The following is an 18,368-nucleotide window of genomic DNA, read 5'->3' on the forward strand; positions in this document are numbered from 1 at the left end:
CACTCAGGATAGGTGATAACAAAGAATAATATTAAAACTTGACATTCTTTCAGGTTTTGTTTTGTAGTTTGAGAGTAGAAAAAAATATGATGGTGTCAAGTGAGTCATTCTGAATTCCCCGTAGAGCCAAAATAGTCTCAGAGTATTTCCTTTGAAGGATGGGTTAACCTCAAGTGAAGTGAAACTGAAAAGGCTACACTAGAGCACTGCTGGCAGAGACGAAACCCAGATTCATCAGAAGTCTTTAAGATTTATCTGCCACAAATGGAAAAATTAATATCAGTTTATATACAAACAGAGGAGAAAGAAGGAGAGGGTAAATTGGTCTTTTAAGCCACATTTTTAAAAGCCCAAACAGATTTATAAAGAGTATGAAACCAGTTGTTCCTTTTTGATACTTAGGAAGTACTGTACAAATGATCATACCTCTAACTGTGCTTTTGTGTATAAAAGCCAAACTGTGAAGTAACACGGGCTTCCTTTTGTTAAACACATGGGTATTTAGATCTGCACTGGATATTCACTTGCATGAACTCCTATAGAATCAGCAGTAAGTAAATACATAAATAAGGTGGCAGGGGATTGGGGGGGGGGGGGGGGGGGGGGAGCAGAGTGCTCAAATGGTATCTAGCAAAGGAAATAGAAAAAAAATATTTTTTAAGTTCTTTTAAGTGTTGAATGATTGATCTGTGGTGCACAGATTATTGAGATAACCTTGTATCTTGGACCTTTTCTTTGTTTATGTGCTGTTGTGACAAATATCAAGATAAAATTATGGCAGCCAGTAGGACTGAAGAGATGCACTGGGCATTGTGAAATCCTACCCTGTGTTTTCCCAGCCCTCCAAAGGTTTTCTTTCAACAAGAGGACACGCATCCCATACTTAGCTCTGTACCAATTATATACCAAGCATATACATCATACCAAGGGGGATAAAACTGTGGGAAGTGTTCATTTATGAATATACTTCATTTTGCTCTGTCATGTTTCAGCCTACCTGAATGCAAGCACTTTCTCAAATTTATAATAAAATCTAATGCTCACATCAAGATCTTAGCATTGTATTGTGATGATATATGCTTTATCCCCAGTTACATTAAAGAAATTTATATTGAGCAAGCGTGCCCTTCACCTCCAGAGCACCAACTTCAAATTCATGGCTAGTGGGTAAGGATGGTAATTCTGAAGTCAAATTGTCATCAGACTGCATAAAATGCCCTGAAATGCATTATCTCTTCACTACTTCCAAGACTGCTACTACCAAAAGTGTCCTTTGACATTATCAGCAATGAATCCAAGGGCTACATGCATTGGGTCTTGTCATAACAATGAAAGAATATCCATTGTTGCCAGGAGGAGAGCAGATATGCCTCCCCGCCTCTCTCCTCCAGATTAACACCTTACAAATTTCAGTAAAGTTACAAGGATAGGGTTTACTATATGTGTTTTCACTCTCCTGCTTTCCCCATACATTCTGTTTTATCCCTTCATTTGACTTTTTAGAACCTTCCAAGCAGCTGTGTTAATTTGGAAAAAAATAGAGCAGTCCTTGGAGTTGAAGACATATGTTCAGTTTCAACTGCTGCAAATTGCAGGGAAAGCTCAGCTAGCTGCTCCCAGGGTTCATTAGTCCCTCAAGGAAGTATTCAAAACAGAAAAAGATGAATGTATGAATAATAAAAAAGAGTTGTCTTCCCCATTGCATTTCCTTCCTTTTCCTAAATTTTCTTCTTCATTGTCTTTTCTTTATCTAAGAGATCTGCATTCATTCCCTTATACTTTCTTTATTAGTTTTACAAGCATATCCTCAGACAGGTCATTTTAGAAGGAAAAATAGATGACAGATATTATCCTCCAACCTGCTATTAAGAAAGAATATTTATTAATGGGAAAACCCAATTTTCATTTAATTACTCCAAAATTCCTTGGCCTCCATCCTTAGATAGGATAAATAACTACTTGCCTACTTAATGAAATCTTTACTCTTGATCATCTACTCTGACTTCATGGAAACTTGTCACAGTGACTGGCTGTATGAATGGCACTATTTCCCTCTATTGTGAAAGCTAATTCTGTAAAAATTGAAAATCTAGTGAGTAAGCTTGCTGAAAGACAATGGGGATATAACAACCTTTAATGGAAAATGATATTAACTTGAAGAGTGTACTTAAATTTAAATTTTTTTGCTGAGGCCTGCTCTAGTCACATAACAGTGTTTAGCTCATTTTACAAAGCACTTTTATCTTCGTTAAAAATTTTCTTGTAAGCTAGTCAGTTTTTGTATAATTATTTCTTTTCCTTTATTTTTTTTTTCATTTATTTTGTCCTTTCTATCGAAATAGGAGCAGCTCTTTTCCCTTTGTTTTTGCTGCTCTCTAGAAAGTCATCACAGCATATAATCATGTTTCCCTTGAGTTTTCTTGGTTGTGTTACATATGGGCTAAATTTTCAGTGGATTAATTTTAGGTGCACATTTATGTGAAATGAAATACTATTAGCAATAAAAACAGTTACATCAAATTTACTAATCCTTTGAGTAAAATATTTTGCATTTGCAGTTAAGTTTTTGTCCTAACTTTTGCATTTTTACTCATCACTCCTTTTATTTTTTGTTTGTTTTTATTGTTGTTTGCTATTTTGATAAAGAGCAGAAATCAAAATCAAAGAAAACAAGCATGGTAGGGAGGAAAGCATATTTATGCTTTATTGTGTCTGAATGTAAAAGTCAATTACTATTTTATTCCTCTTTCCGTTGTTTCTCCCCAAATCTTTTTCATTCCTAGGGTGTTTGGGACCAAGTATTTTACAGTTAATTCATTTATTTCAGTAGAGCTAGGACAGCCTATTGGACAGTTTGTATGGGTCCTGGAACAATAGTCATTAAGACTATTAGGGCAATTTGCGGGGTGTTTAATAAAAAAGAAAAACCCTGAAGACCTAAGAAATAGTATTTGTGTTCCAGGCTCCAAACGATTATGTGAAGATCTGGACATGAAAGATGAAGTGATAAGGAAAAGATTCTTAAACAAAATCAACACAGTATTTTCACAATTTTGAAACATAATTTTACCAGGTAATACTTAAAATCTTACTTTTGCATCTGAGCATTTAGGATGCCGTATATTTCCCATAATTTTAACTATCTAAAAAAAAAAACAAAATTAAAAAATCAATAAATAAATAAATAATGAAAAGATAAAAATGTAAAATATATAAATTTGTAGCTTTCTTTGTAGCTCCCCAGTGAATTTAGAGTCTATATAAATAACCTTGTAAAGTAGATAACATCTAGACAGCTAAAATCAGTTGAAATAAATCCTGGTGTAAACACCTTCAAGCACTTATCTTTCCACCAAAAAAATATCTGTGGATACCTAAATGCTTGTTTTGCACTTACTCTACAGATGCACCGTAGTTATGAATGGACTGAGTATCCTGAGGCTTTTCTCTATCTCTGGATGTTTGGGACTCAGCAAGTAGTTATGCTTTCATCTTAGTCTAACATGTATCGATAGTACTCTCCAAAGTACTGCAACCATTTTTATTTTTATCCAGAAACAGGGAGAGTAAGTCATTTCTTGCATTATATTGGTTAGAGTACTCATCTAAATTAGAGATTCGTTTTCATTTGTCTTCCTCCTATCAAAAAAGATATTAATGCAGAATAGCATATAGGGCCATGGAGACATAAACAAGAATGAATCTTAGTAGCCTAGTGATCCTCAAGGAGATCTGCCTTAGAGAAATTACAACATAAGCACAAAATCATGCAACAACTGTGCAAAAGGAGCAAAAACTGCTAAGCAACATCCTTGGTCAATCTCATCATGAGAGGACAAGTCTGCACTAAGCTAATGCTGAGATATTTTTATTAGTATAAAGGTGGAAACAACCTTTTGGCCTTTATACATTGATAGTCTGTACTAAATGAGCATAAAAGGTGTCTTTGAAGCAGTCTGGAGTGATTTAAAGAAGCAATACTCCTACAAGAAATGCACAAAGGGTCTATATGGCTAAATCCATTGCAATCAGATGTAGGGAAAATTATCCTGTCCTATCTATGAATCAAGTTGTCACTTTTGCATATGATGTGAGTCAGAATAGAAGGAGACTTCCCAAAAATTTCAAAATGCTGGTAATCTTCTGGATCCAAATTATAGTTTCTCCTTAAATAAAAGAGAAAATCAGTCCATGAACACTGGGTATTTCATATTAGTCTTGAGACTATGTAAAACTTCCCAAGTACAACTACATAGCTAGTATTTTTCTTTCACTGTAAGGTTCAAAAACTCATTTGATATGATATCAAGGTCTCATGTGAAAGAGGAAACCTAAATTCCCTCAACATGTTTTCAACTTACCTTTCCTTCAGCCATCCAAATGAAAGCCTCTGTAATGGGAAGATGACAGGGAATATGCTGAATGTCTTTTGCATTTGTGTTATTGTCTCTTTTTTTTTCAGGCACTGTCTATAGATAGATATAAATACCTCTTTTACTACTTTGCAACTGTTCTCGGAAGGCCAGTCTTTTAATTGGTGTTTTTTATAGCATGCAGCACAAAAAGAACCTGATTGACAAATGGGGTTCCTCAATTATAGAGAATTAATATAGTTATGTAATTTAATCATTAATAACTGGAGTGGTAGCTTTGGGATGAACCATACAGTGACACACCATAATTTTTGTATGGAGAAGGAAAAGTCTCTAAAAAATAGGGGCAGATTAAACAACTAAAACAGGCTGCTTATTCCTCTTCCAAAAATGTATTATATTTTCATAATTAAAGTAACTGTTTGGGCTTAACTCACAAGCCTAAAGCAAAGATGTATGGAGGTAAATTTAACACAGAGGTGATATGTTCAGTCTCTGGGGAAAGAGATAGAAATGATGGTTGTCATTTCCACCTTATCTCCTTTGACAGAGAAAAGGTTCAGTAATTATGGCCCAGTTGAAAAAATAAAATAAAACAAAATTAAAAAATGATAGTTTAAAAACCAGACAAAAAGAAGAAAAAGCACCTCCTCAGTGCATTTTCTTTTAATGATATAAATTTCAATTAACTGAATTGATAAATTAAGCTATAAAGCAATGCAAACATGCAGAAGAAAAATTCAAATAATTTTTTTCTTCATGCTTCCAATTCTTTATAGTACATTACATCAGTTAATGGCAATTTGTATAATTTGTGTAATGACATAAATTGCCATAAACTCTCACAGTGAAGTGTTGTAAAAATGATAAATCAGGTATAAAGTATGGAGGACCAGATTCGTAGTTGCTGTAAATTTCATTAAAGTTATTGCAGGTACTCCAGTTTTCACCTGCTCACCCCCTACCCACACAGACAGCGAGGGAGCAAAGGGAAAATATAACACATATACGTAGAGTCATAATGAATCAAAGGGTACGTGTGAGTAAGTTGCTGGAGATCCAAGATGGAAGGCAGATGTGATGAGGATGATGTGATTAGTGTCACTGCAACCTGAGGGTGCCCAGGACAAGGACAGGGAGGGCTCTTGGTGTGCCTGACACACAGTGGTTCCTGGTGTGACCTGCTCCTTTCTGACAATTCTTCTTGGTCTAGCAGGATAATCAGAAATACAACCAGGATCTGGTTTCAATCCATCACAGTGTGTGTGTAAGGTGTGTTGTTGAGCAGAAGGAAGCACAACACCAAATAGTTCCTTTTCATCATCTCTTTCTTGCACCAGCCCTCAGATTAGCATCATTCTTTCAAGTCAGAATTATCTCCCAGCAGGACAGTCTGTCCCAGAGAGTGGAAGGGTTAATCTTCTGTATACTGCATCTTCTAATTCTGTGTCTCCACCATAAGACAAGGCAAGAAGTCTTTTTTTTTGTTTTGTTTTGTTTTGTTTCGTTTTGTTTCGTTTGTGTGTTTGTGTGTGTGCGCGTGTGTTTGTTTTGGTTGGTTGGTTGTTTTTGTGTTTGTTTTTCTTTTTGTCACTGTGAGACACCATGCTGATGTGGACAAAGCAGAGTGAGTTTCAGGATGCTCTTCCACACTTACTGAAAGGAGTAAGCTCACAGCAACAGAAATTCACATCTAAATTACTCCTCTGACTCAGGATTTCAAAGATCTTTAACAGTATTAATTAATTCAACCCCATAAACCTACTTGATTCAAAGCCTTTCTGGCTTCTTTACACTGAGATCCAGTGTGTGTCAAATGTAGATCATTATTCTCATCCCTGTTCATGATAAAAATGAAGGCAAATGAAGGCCCAAACTGATAAAGCTGAAAGGAGATTTTACCAATACCTTGTCCTTTTCATTAGCCCCTCCTTTCAAAGAAACACAGGATTATGGAAATTAAAATGCTTTTATGGAAATATTAGCTTTAAAACAGTATATTTTAGGAAAGTATTCTCAGGGTAGGGGAAAAGAGCTTCAAACCAGAGACTTATGCTATCAGGGACTTTTACCACAGGACAATTCCCTAAATATTCTAATATTGCAAGGAATGGTCCAAAGTAGGACCATGGTAAAATGTTAGTGTTAGTATATTGTACTTCTTGGAAGATCAAAATATGGTCACAAATAAAGCTTCTCTGCAAATTACAGGGAAAGTTTGTTACAGCCAAAAACCACACAAACCATGGAACAATAATTCTATAAATAAATCATGGGGGAAAAAAATAATGGGTCAACTCAAGTTGATTCACTCAACCTGAAAATAAATTGTTTTATATTTTTTCACATCTTTTTGATTAAGTGAATAGACGTTTTCATGTTAATAATGTAATTTTATTAATCAAGCTATGCCCTACCCTTGCTTTACAAAGTCCACTAGAAGTGTGTTTTCTGGTCCTTTGCTTCTCTTTGCTTCTTTCTTTTTCTTTTTCTTTTTCTTTTTCTTTTTCTTTTTCTTTTTCTTTTTTTTTTTCTTTTTCTTTTTCTTTTTCTTTTTCTTTTTCTTTTTCTTTTTCTTTTTCTTTTTCTTTTTCTTTTTCTTTTTCTTTTTCTTTTTCTTTTTTTTTCTTTTTCTTTTTCTTTTTCTTTTTCTTTTTCTTTTTCTTTTTCTTTTTCTTTTTCTTTTTCTTCTTCTTCTTCTTCTTCTTCTTCTTCTTCTTCTTCTTTTTCTTTCTTTTTTCTCTGAGAGTCGTACAAAAGTAAATGATAAGAACAAATCCTCAGTTTGATCAGACATTAATTCCAACAGTGAGAAAAGACCAAGTGAAGCAGATTCTGACCTTAAGCAAGCTAGAAAATCTATGCACTGAGATGTGTTTATAACCACTAAATAAAATGTTTGAAAGCAAATATATAACAAATATAGAAAACAAAGAAGTATGTTCATATGGGATAGTAGCAGAGAACTTCTTTCTTCTAGTAGTTCAGAGATGATCCAGTTTCTGTTATTATAAAAGATAATTAGGAAAAACTGTCAAGTCTGCAGATTAATCCTGCATACATCTGCCTGGAGTTTGCTATGAAACCTCTTGAATCTAGAAAAACAATCTTGTGTAATTAGCTGAGGCCACCATAATCCATAAAAACATCTGATCACATTGATTTTCAGTCAATCAGGCTCTATCTGTCAACAACAATTCTAGAGATCATACTAGAGGTCTTACAAGTACACAACTTAGCCCTCTACGGTCATTTAAACTTTTCTTTGGCTTTTAAACAGAGAACAGTTATCAGCTACTGGCTGCAAAGGGTTCCAAATAAAATGAAAAAGTTATATAGAAAAAGAAAACTACGTGAATTTATCTCTCTATATAAAGAGGATATACTGATATAGTATCTCCATGTATAAGAATGAGACATATGTCTATATTTGACAACTGATCCATGCATATGTGTTCTTCTAGTGCTTTTTTTTTTTTCCTATTATTTTTATATAGCAGAGGAAGACATCAGTCCATCCAAACTCCTATTCTGCCTCCAACTGTGATGCATACCACGAATACCATAGGATAGCAAAATCTCTAATAATGCAGTTAATATACTGTGTAAGGCTTCGTGGGGAAGGGAATGTTTTTGTGCCTGGTTTATATCCCCATCTGAGACCAGTTAGCAAGGCACTGAAAATGTTTCACTGCAGAAACATTGTCTTATAAGTTCTGTGCTCTCCCTGGGTGCCCCAGCCTGCTCATTGTTATACTGTGCTGTACCTGTTAATTTGCTCTGTTAACCACCAGTGTTGTTCTGGGGTAGCTCTTTCCTACTTCATTTATCCTTACAATGTTGCTAGCTTTGATTCCTGTCATCCTGGCCACTGCTGCTGGAAGGAAGTGAGTTCAGGTTTACAGATCCTGTTATGAAGAACACAGGTGAAGTTCCCCATTCCCATTCATTCCTCAGTTCTGCAGAAGTTCTTAAATTTTGTTTCTAATTTAAGATTTTGGAGAAACTTGAACATGAAACTGTTCAAGTAAAGTGGATTACTGCTAAGATTGTTTGTTTTCTCAGTTCAGTTTAGCCATCTAAATTTGTTTTCTAGTCAAAACTAATAATCTGCACTGCCCTTATATTGAAGAGAAAGATGAGATTTTTCAGAGGCAAAGTTAACACAGGTGATTTTGACAGCTATTTTTAATGGTGCAAATTATTCTCCGTCCCTCCTCATTCAACAATGTAAAAGGATAGACTCTAATCCCATCTTAAAAATAAATAAATAAATAAATAAATTGAGTTTAATCCAAGGTGTCTGATAGTGAAGAGTTACCTAGACCTGTATGAGGTAAGGGAAAAACTGTAAATGGTTACAACAAGGAAATTTTCTTAGTATCATGGAGATTGTTTTTCTTCCAAAAGACAGATGACATCAATACGGGCCATATTTTTATTTCAATTTATACATATCATCAAGTCACCTATTACCAAACCACCTTCAGTCAGGGTGTTCAGTGGCAAGAACCTGATAATAGTCCTAAGACCAAAGATCATGGTATTTACAGGTAGATTTCAGTTTTGTAGAAAATATGTTACCCTGTACAAATACAATTTTATTCATAAATCTCCCAATTACCTTAAGCATCCAGACTAGAAAAATCTGCAGAGTTTAGGTGATGAAATGAAGCATTCCAGGTATTCTAAAAGACATTAACGATGCAATGGGATGCTCTATAAAATACTGAATATTTTCCAGTAAAACTGGTACTTAGGGATTTAGTTCTACAGCAGGTCCACAAATACACATTTTTCATCTGTGATCTGATACAGAGAAAAAATAAATAAAATAAAATAAAATAAAATAAAATAAAATAAAATAAAATAAAATAAAATAAAATAAAATAAAATAAAATAAAATGAAATAAAATAAAATAAAATAAAATAAAAAATGTTCTTATGAATCCCTAAATAGATGTCATAAAGGAGCAACACTGTGTATTTTCTGAGTTCTGCTTATGTAATGAAGTTTCATAACCTTGAATATCCTGTTCAGACTGAAGATCTGAAATTAAAATAAGCATCATCTTCAACAACCTTAAGACTCAGCAGTAAGCTTGCTTGATAGAAGTTTTTCTAGCATACAGAGTCGAGAGGAGCAGCTTGGAAGAAGCACTTTATGTCTGGGCTGAAGATTTCCTTAGGGTTGGATCTGGTCAAATCAGTGGAAATGAACTGAGATTTAAGAGAGATGAGAGTTCTCCAAGTATCAGTTTTAAGCCAAAATTTCAATGGAGTGGGTAAGAGGGCTCTGAATGGTGATTTTTGTTTGTTTGTTTGTTTGTTTTGTTTGTTTTTTTTTTTACCAACAAGTCTTGTTGCTTTGAGGAAATTCGTTGACATCTGTGTGACATAGCTTGTGGCTCATATGTAGTAATAATATAAACAAACCAATAAATTGGTCTACTACATGACTGGAAAGGAATGATGTCTGTTCCAGAAGGAGAGACAAATACAATTATTCAGAATCTTTTAGGTCTTGATGAAAATTTCTGGAGGATTGATTTCTCTGTCATTTCTGTGGATAAAAATACTTGATTTCTATCATTCATTTAAATATTGTTCAATGCTCCAAATCATAAAATACACACTGTACGTATACTGATTTTGTCCTCTAGACCCAAGCTCATGTTCCCTTTTCTTCTTTTCTCTTACTGTCAGAAAGTCTGGCATCTGCTTAATGATTTCTTTCTAAATTCTCTTGTACATAATTTTCCTTTCTTGTTTCCCATTTTTCATACACACCCTCATGTAAATACCTCTAGAAAGATTACAAGTGTGGAGGGAGAGAGAGGAGAAGGAGATTTGTATGGTATCATTTCTTAAACATACATGTATTTCTAGTTGGTACAGAGCAATTACCTTTTAACTCAACCATGACTCCATGTTGGGAGACTTAACACCAAAATAGCCTTATATTTACACAGGGGAAAATGAAGAGCATCAGTGAAGCCAAGGTACTTCAAATTCCTCTTCACACAGTAAAGATTAAGTAGAACACAGTTTGTTTCTTCATTGCAGCATTTGTTATTAGAATAGTATTTATACATGTAAGAAATATCTTTTTCTTTTTTTTTTCCAAAGTGATTGATTTTATAAGACCAGAAGGGGAAAAAAATAAAGTAAAATATTGAGTAACAGGAAAAAAAAAATGAGTACATGCATATGTTAACAAAGCAAGAACTGCTCACATAGTCAGACACCTAAATTATATGTTTGCTTAGGGACACACATGGCAGAGACATGTAGCCTACCCAAGGCTTGTAAAGAGCGTGAAAAACTGAGTAACACACTGTGTGATTGCAGAACAGAGCCCTGAGTGTTTAACTTCAGTATAAAAGTAATTATTTTAAAGAAGGCATTAAATACATGTTTGAATCAGGTTTCTGAAAGATTCAATGTAAGTTTGCCTTCGTAAAAGGTTGCTCACTTCATTAAAATCTAAATTCTGGCTTTGCCCCTGATTTACTCTTTTTGCAGTTTTAGTCTTTCATCTTCCTTCCCCCACCTCTCTCCCTCCCCCCCCTCCTTTAAATGACATGGTTTACTGAGGGCTATTGCAAATATTACAACAAAATGGGAAGCGGAAGGAGAAGGGGAAGGGGAAGGGGAAGGGGAAGGGGAAGGGGAAGGGGAAGGGGAAGGGGAAGGGGAAGGGAAAGGGAAGGGAAAGGGAAAGGGAAAGGGAAAGGGAAAGGGAAAGGGAAAGGGAAAGGGAAAGGGAAAGGGAAAGGGAAAGGGAAAGGGAAAGGGAAAGGGAAAGGGAAAGGGAAAGGGAAAGGGAAAGGGAAAGGGAAAGGGAAAGGGAAAGGGAAAGGGAAAGGGAAAGGGAAAGGGAAAGGGAAAGGGAAAGGGAAAGGGAAAGGGAAAGGGAAAGGGAAAGGGAAAGGGAAAGGGAAAGGGAAAGGGAAAGGGAAAGGGGAAGGGGAAGGGGAAGGGGAAGGGAGGGGAAGAGGGGAAAAAAACAAAACAAAACAAAAAAACTCAGTGAGTGATTTAGAGAGCTGTGTATTCCTTGAACTTGATGATCATGCAGAAATTTGAAACTACTGACATTCTTTCACTTTACACATCTGTTTGTTTGTTTGTTTGTCTTGTTTTAAACATAGAAGTCTCTGACATTGGAAGCTTCAAGATTTAAAATAATACTACTACTAATAAAATTTCCTTCCTTGATTTTCTATAAATCAGTGCAGAACTCACAGGTTCCAACTTGTCTGGAAAATGGTGCATACTGATTAGCCCTGGGAATTTAAATAAAACCACAAGTGCCTTTCTATTGCTTCAGTTAAAGAATGATGTTGCAGTACTTAAAAGATAGCAGGAACACATCAAAAATACAAAAGGGATCTCACCACATGCCATGGACCAGAGGATAGCAGAAAACAGTCATACTATTTAGTCTGCACAGCTCCAGTGTCAATGACATCTTTTCACTTGTAATCAGTGCTATTTTCTCCCCAAGAAAAGAAGCAAGAAAATCTAAGAGAAAACCAAATTCAGAACTAAGAAGCATACTTTTACAGCTTTTGCTGATCTTAATTCCACAAATAAATTGTACACAGCAACCATTTTGGTTTTAGGACCATTTAGTCTCTGTAAGAGATATGGTTATTTGTATAAAAAAGTTAAATAATTTTTCTGCTCTCCCATTGGCATGAACTGAATATAGTCATAAGGTTACAGAAATTATATTGTAAAACAGGTACTCTGATCATGAGGAGGCAAACTGAGTCTGCCTCTAGGGCGGTAAGAAGAGTGGAAAGGGAAAGGAACTACTTTTTCTTCCACACCAGGAGCAGACTCAACACTCATACTCTGGGAGCAATGTGTTGTTCTCCCCTAAAATTACTTATTCTGTAAGAGAAAATATGTTTCTGAGACTCTATCTTTGAAATCTTTGTTCTGAGAAATGACCAAGAATTAAAATGATAATAAAAACAAGGAAAGCAGAAAACAATATATATGAAAAGGAAGGTACTGTACATGTCACCTATATATCATGTGGATTCCAGGAAAATGATATGTTCATCTAATCCCAGCCTAAAAACTGGATCAACAGACACATATGAGTTATTTGAAAAAACATTTTCAACAAACAGAACAGGCTTATCTCTTGTTTTGCTAAAGGTATAATGTGCTGTGTAGGGAGCAGACAACTCTTTGTCAGATGACCCAATGATACTGGGAAGAAAAAGAGAAAGAAAGAGAAAGAAAGAAAGAAAGAAAGAAAGAAAGAAAGAAAGAAAGAAAGAAAGAAAGAAAGAAAGAAAGAAAGAAAGAAAGAAAGAAAGAAAGAAAGAAAGAAAGAAAGAAAGAAAGAAAGAAAGAAAGAAAGAAAGAAAGAAAGAAAGAAAGAAAGAAAGAAAGAAAGAAAGAAAGAAAGAAAGAAAGAAAGAAAGAAAGAAAGAAAGAAAGAAAGAAAGAAAGAAAGAAAGAAAGAAAGAAAGAAAGAAAGAAAGAAAGAAAGAAAGAAAGAAAGAAAGAAAGAAAGAAAAAGAAAGAAAGAAAAAAAAGAGAATGAGAGGGAAGGAAGGAAGGAAGGAAGGAAGGAAGGAAGGAAGGAAGGAAGGAAGGAAGGAAGGAAGGAAGGAAGGAAGGAAGGAAGGAAGGAAAGAGAAAGAAAGAAGGCAATCTACTTTTGAAATACCTCTCAGCATAAATAGATCTTATATGTCCGTTCATAATCACCATTTTTACATCCACACAAAGTGACAGTCATCTTAGAGATTGATATACAGATAAACATACCAACTGCTTTTTAATCACTTTCAATGGAACAATCATTTCTCTGCTTATTTTTAAATGCCCCTGATGCTTGTGTCTGGCTTTAAAAATGTTGTGTAATGACATTTCAGGATCTCCTTTTCAGAATCGCAAACAGTGCTCATATGGTGAGGATCCCTGAGAATGGTAGATAAATATCTCTGCAGCCCTAGAACCAAAGTGCCCCAAACCAATGCTAATTGAGATCCAAGCTTACAAGATGCAGATCAGAAAGGAGATGAAGAATCCATCAAAACTGATGGAGATGAAATACATATCCCGAAGGAGTCTGACACTCCTGCTGTCTAGATTGTAGTACAGCATAATGAATGTAGAAACTCCACTGTCCATTGTTAATTGCAAGGAACAGGGGTTTTGGAATGCAGTTTATGTACAGATATAAACATTGTATGATAAATCATTTGGAAAACGTGTTTCATCTTGCATGGATTAATGTAACTGTAACAGCAAAACAAACTTCAAAGTACTTATCACAGACAGGATATGAAAATCATTGCTTTTACTTCACCAGAATAGAAGAAATGTAATTCCATCTAAGACAATGTTGATGTAAAGCCAGCAATGAAGGGGAAGAATCAAGTCCTGAAACTGAAATGAAGTAAACTGCAGTGAAGGGAGCAAAATCAAGAAGACAGAATATTTATCACCTGCCTGTTGAGTTAGCTGTAGCAAAAGATAGGCTCTGTAAAAGGCTTTATCACAAATACTTGAATAGCTCTATTTATTCTCTAAATACCACAGGATCTTTAATGTATTAAATCTCAGAATATCCAGAGATAAACATAAATATCATTACACCATTGAGAACTGAGAAACTAAGGCAGAGGCAAAGGTATTTCAGAAGATGATGGTTGGACCCAATGAGACAGTTGGCTCAGATGATCCTGGATGTCTTTTCCAACCTTTATGATTCTATGGAAAAAGAAAAAACATGTTGGAAAAAGAAGAAACTGACAGCAGTCTCCCAAGTCCTAGAAGTCCACCCTCAAAATTAAGTTATCCTTCTTAATCACCATCTGTTAGACTAGGGGCCTAAAATGAATTTTGGTCAAATCAGTAAACAAGAACCAAAAAATGACACTTGTTGACTGTGTCAGACTTCATGGGTTCCAAATTCTTAAATTCAATTTATAAATGTTTGTTCTTCGGCAGTTTCAAATTTTCTTAACTAACTTGAAAACAGAGGAATCCAGACATTGCTTTGAGACATCTCCACCAGTTCCCCATCTTCAGTAAGCCTGCCTTTCCTTTCTCTGACTTTAAAGGAAAAAATAAAGAGTGGGTGGGAAAGGTGATGGGGGGAGGGAGGAGGGGGGAGGGGGGAGAGAAGGGAATTAAAGGGAAGGAAAAAGGAAAATATTTTTTAAAATGTCTTTAGTTCCTTCTCCCACTGTGTGACCTTGCAGAGTTGCACGAGTTAAATGGAGCACAGTTTGGGAACATCCATTGTTCTAATCACAGCTGCTCCAATACCATATTGTCAGTGAAATGGAAAAGAAATTAGCAGCTCATTTTGTGCGACGTGAACTTTCTCTCTCACTCTCCTGCTTGATGAGAACACTCTCTTTGATAAATCAGCCATCATACCTTATTGCCATGCAGAGACTGGAAGTAAAAAAAAAATGTCAACAACATTTTTTCCCCGAGTCTTCTGGAAGCAATCAAGTTTCACTGCTGCAAAGGTAATGCTTAATTTTCCATCGTCGTTTTTTTGGCATATAGAAAGTTAACAGAGGGCATATCTTTTAAAGCTACAAAAATTGATTGGACTTGCAACAGACGAGACGTCGGCAATGAATGAGATAAAGAGCGGATTCAGCACATTATTGCAAGAGAGGTTCCCATCGGTGCGTACCATTCACCGCCTTGTGCACAGACTTCAATTAGCAGTTAAGGATGTGTTGAAATATGTTGCAGGAATTAGTCATTTCAAAGTCTTGGTAGGGAAGCTAAACTACATAGTGTTTGCAGTCAGCCAAAAAAAAAAAAAAAAAAAAAAAAAGAAAAAAAGAAAATAAAAGAAACTCAGCAAGAAGTAGCTGAATGAGCATATGTGGTATCATTGGAGCGTCTAAAGAGCAAGCCAGTAGTCAAGATGTGCTGAGTAGCCTGCAGTTCCGAGACAGTAAAGGCTGTTTTAAGGTCACAGAAATCACTACCTAAACACATCACATTTCCAAAATACACTATGGAGAAAGAAGTCATTTTCTCAACTAAATAGGCTGAAACTATCTTCAGATACATGTAAGCATTCCTAGGACTTTTCATTCTCTAGAAGGGTTTTCCTTTGACAGATCACGTTTTAAAATGTCATTGCCATCCTGGTCACTCATTTTTATTAAATATTTACTCATTAATTACTTTAACAGCTGAATAAAACAGCACTAATTCATAAAAAATAAAAAAATAAAATTTAATCTCTGGGTCCCCCAGCACAAGAAAGACATGGACATATTAGAACAAGTCCAGAGGAGGGCCACGAGGATGGTCGAAGATTGGAGCACCTCTCCTATGTAGACAGGCTGAGGGAGTTGGAGATGTTCAGCCTGCAAGAGAGAAAGGTGTGGGGAGACCATATAGCAGCCTTCCAATACCTAAAGGGGGCCGAAAGGAAAGCTGGGGAGGGATCTTCTGTCAGGGAGTATGGTGATGTCACTACATGGGTAGTAGCAGTTTAGTAAAACTAAACATGGGTTTAGTTTTAAAGTAAAAGAGGAGCAGATTTAGATTAGATACTAGAATAAATTATTTGCTGTGAAATTGGTGAGGCACTGGCACAGGTTCCCCAAAGAAGCTGTGGATACCCCATACCTGGAGGTGTTCAAGCCAGGCTGGATGGGGCTTTGGGCAACCTGGTCTGGTGGGAGGTGTGCCTGCCCATGGCAGGGAGGCTGGAACTGGGTGATCTTTAAGGTTTCTTCTAACCCAAACCATTCTGTGATTACAAGTGATGGATAGATTCTCCAAAAGTTCTTTCCATTATCTAAAAATAAAAATAATAATTAAAAAAAAAAAAATCAAGACTACAGATAGCCTGTAGAAATAGGCATGGTAAATGGAGAAAAGTCTTGTCTTTTAAATGACAAAAGCTGTTATGTTAGATTTTTGCAGTGAAAAAGATCTAAAAGTAGAAATGTGTTCATTCTGTTGTTTCTGTTTGTTTGTTTGTTTGTTTTTCACCTTAAAAAACAGAATCAGAGCCAAATTGTCCATAGAACTTGAATTGTTTCCTCTTTATTAAATTATATTGACTTTTCCGCAACAATCTCACCCAAGCTATATACTTATGGATGACTGGGATGAAAAAAAAAACAACTCATGAGAGGTCACTACACCATTCTCTTGTCCCAGGGCTGGATCAACTACCCCTATCCCCCATCCAACTGCTCATTTACATTTACTGTTTAAATATTCCCCACTAGCCTTACTGTTTAACCTATATTTTATATTTCTATATATTTATATTTCTACGCCCTTCTGCCTTGTGTCTTAACTGCTATAAACAAGAACAACAATATTTGATTTTCCTTGTTAGAACAACATTCAACATATTTGAATGGCTTAAGATGACTAAAATACAGAAGTTGTTCCTAAGTCTGTGCAGATAATCTTCTCTGAAGAAAATAATGTAATATAAAAAATGCAATCATAATCAGTTATGAAAGAGTAACTCCTATTGAATACTGTGATAGCTTCTATAGAAAGCTATAATACCTTATGCAATATGTTTTGAAGTTATAAGTCTGTATTAAATTTATAAGGACTTAAAATCACTTACAGGTGAATCATTTGAATCATTTACATATACAGAAAATGAAGATGGTTTTGTGTCTTGCATTCCAAAGAATACTTGCACGAGGTTTCAAAAAAAGGGATTTTAATCTGTAGGCATGATTCCATCATCAGACCTTCCAGGAGGGAAAAAAAATAAATAAAATAAATGTGGAATGTCACATGAAACCAGTAGTGTAAGCAAGAGGCAAATCAGACCTTATGCATTTACATAAAGAAGACTTAAGCTTCTTAAAAGATTTACTGCAGACACTTGCACATCAATGTTATGAAGGCTTTTTAGCCACAAATATTAATGAACTCCGTTTGTTAAAACAGACTCACTATTGAACATCTGCAAATGGCAGCATGAAGTTTGAACTCTAGACAGTTCGTTAAACCAGTTTGACCCAAAGCCAAATTGTTCAATACCAGCTTACAAAAGGTAACAGAGACTTTCTGCCAGCTGGAAAACAAATGAATCTCAGCACTGCTTCTATAAAGATCGACGGTGACTTAAAAATAGCCTGAGGTTAATATTATAAATCTTTCTAAAAGAGATTTGAGTGCATATTCTTCATGCCAGCCTTGGATCAATCTCACAAAGTGATATCCTTTCAAATGACACTGATACAAAATATCGGATGCTGTAAGAAGTGAGACTTATTAACTTGCTAGACATCTTCTCTTTTCCGACCACTGCAACAGTCACCAGAGTACCTCAGACAAGGCCATCAGCCAGACAGTGCTGCAGCAGCCTCTGAAATGTTGGGTGGCCTGATGCTTGAATGTAGAGACACTATTACCACAAAATAAAAAACAGTAAAAACAGTCTATTGGAAGACAAACAAATCATTGCAGGCAAGAGCTGCCTGGGGCAGAGTGCACTGGTACACAAAGAGGATCTGAGCAGTAGTCAGAACCCATATAACCAAGAACTAAAATGAGGGTGAACCTGAACTCACCCCTAAAAATGCTCTGATCCAAATGGAGTCAATGTGCTCCAGCAACACCACCTGTTGCTGCTGCTGCCCAGAGAAAGGGACTACAGGGCTACATCAGCAGTGTTTGAGCCACCTCAGCTCGGAGGATGCAGTGCAAAATGGGGAGGTATTAGGTATGTTAAAATCTCCCATTACAGCTGTGCTTGCTCCACTGGTCAAATAAAATGTGCCAGTTTTTGCTGCACCCCTAGTGGAAAACTGGTTCAGGTATCTTCCAGGCTTCTTGCAGAGAGAAGAGGACAGTTTTCGTTCTTGGGTGTTTTTTCTCTGGCCCTCTTTATATGTAGAGATATTTCTTGTAATTCACACTTGTGCCCAAACAGCCAGATAATGCTAATTTATTTCTAGATCTCCATGCAGATATAGTTCCATCTATTTGTCCATCTGT

This window comes from Anas platyrhynchos, chromosome Z (genome assembly GCF_047663525.1).
Source record: "Anas platyrhynchos isolate ZD024472 breed Pekin duck chromosome Z, IASCAAS_PekinDuck_T2T, whole genome shotgun sequence".
NCBI lineage: Eukaryota > Metazoa > Chordata > Aves > Anseriformes > Anatidae > Anas > Anas platyrhynchos.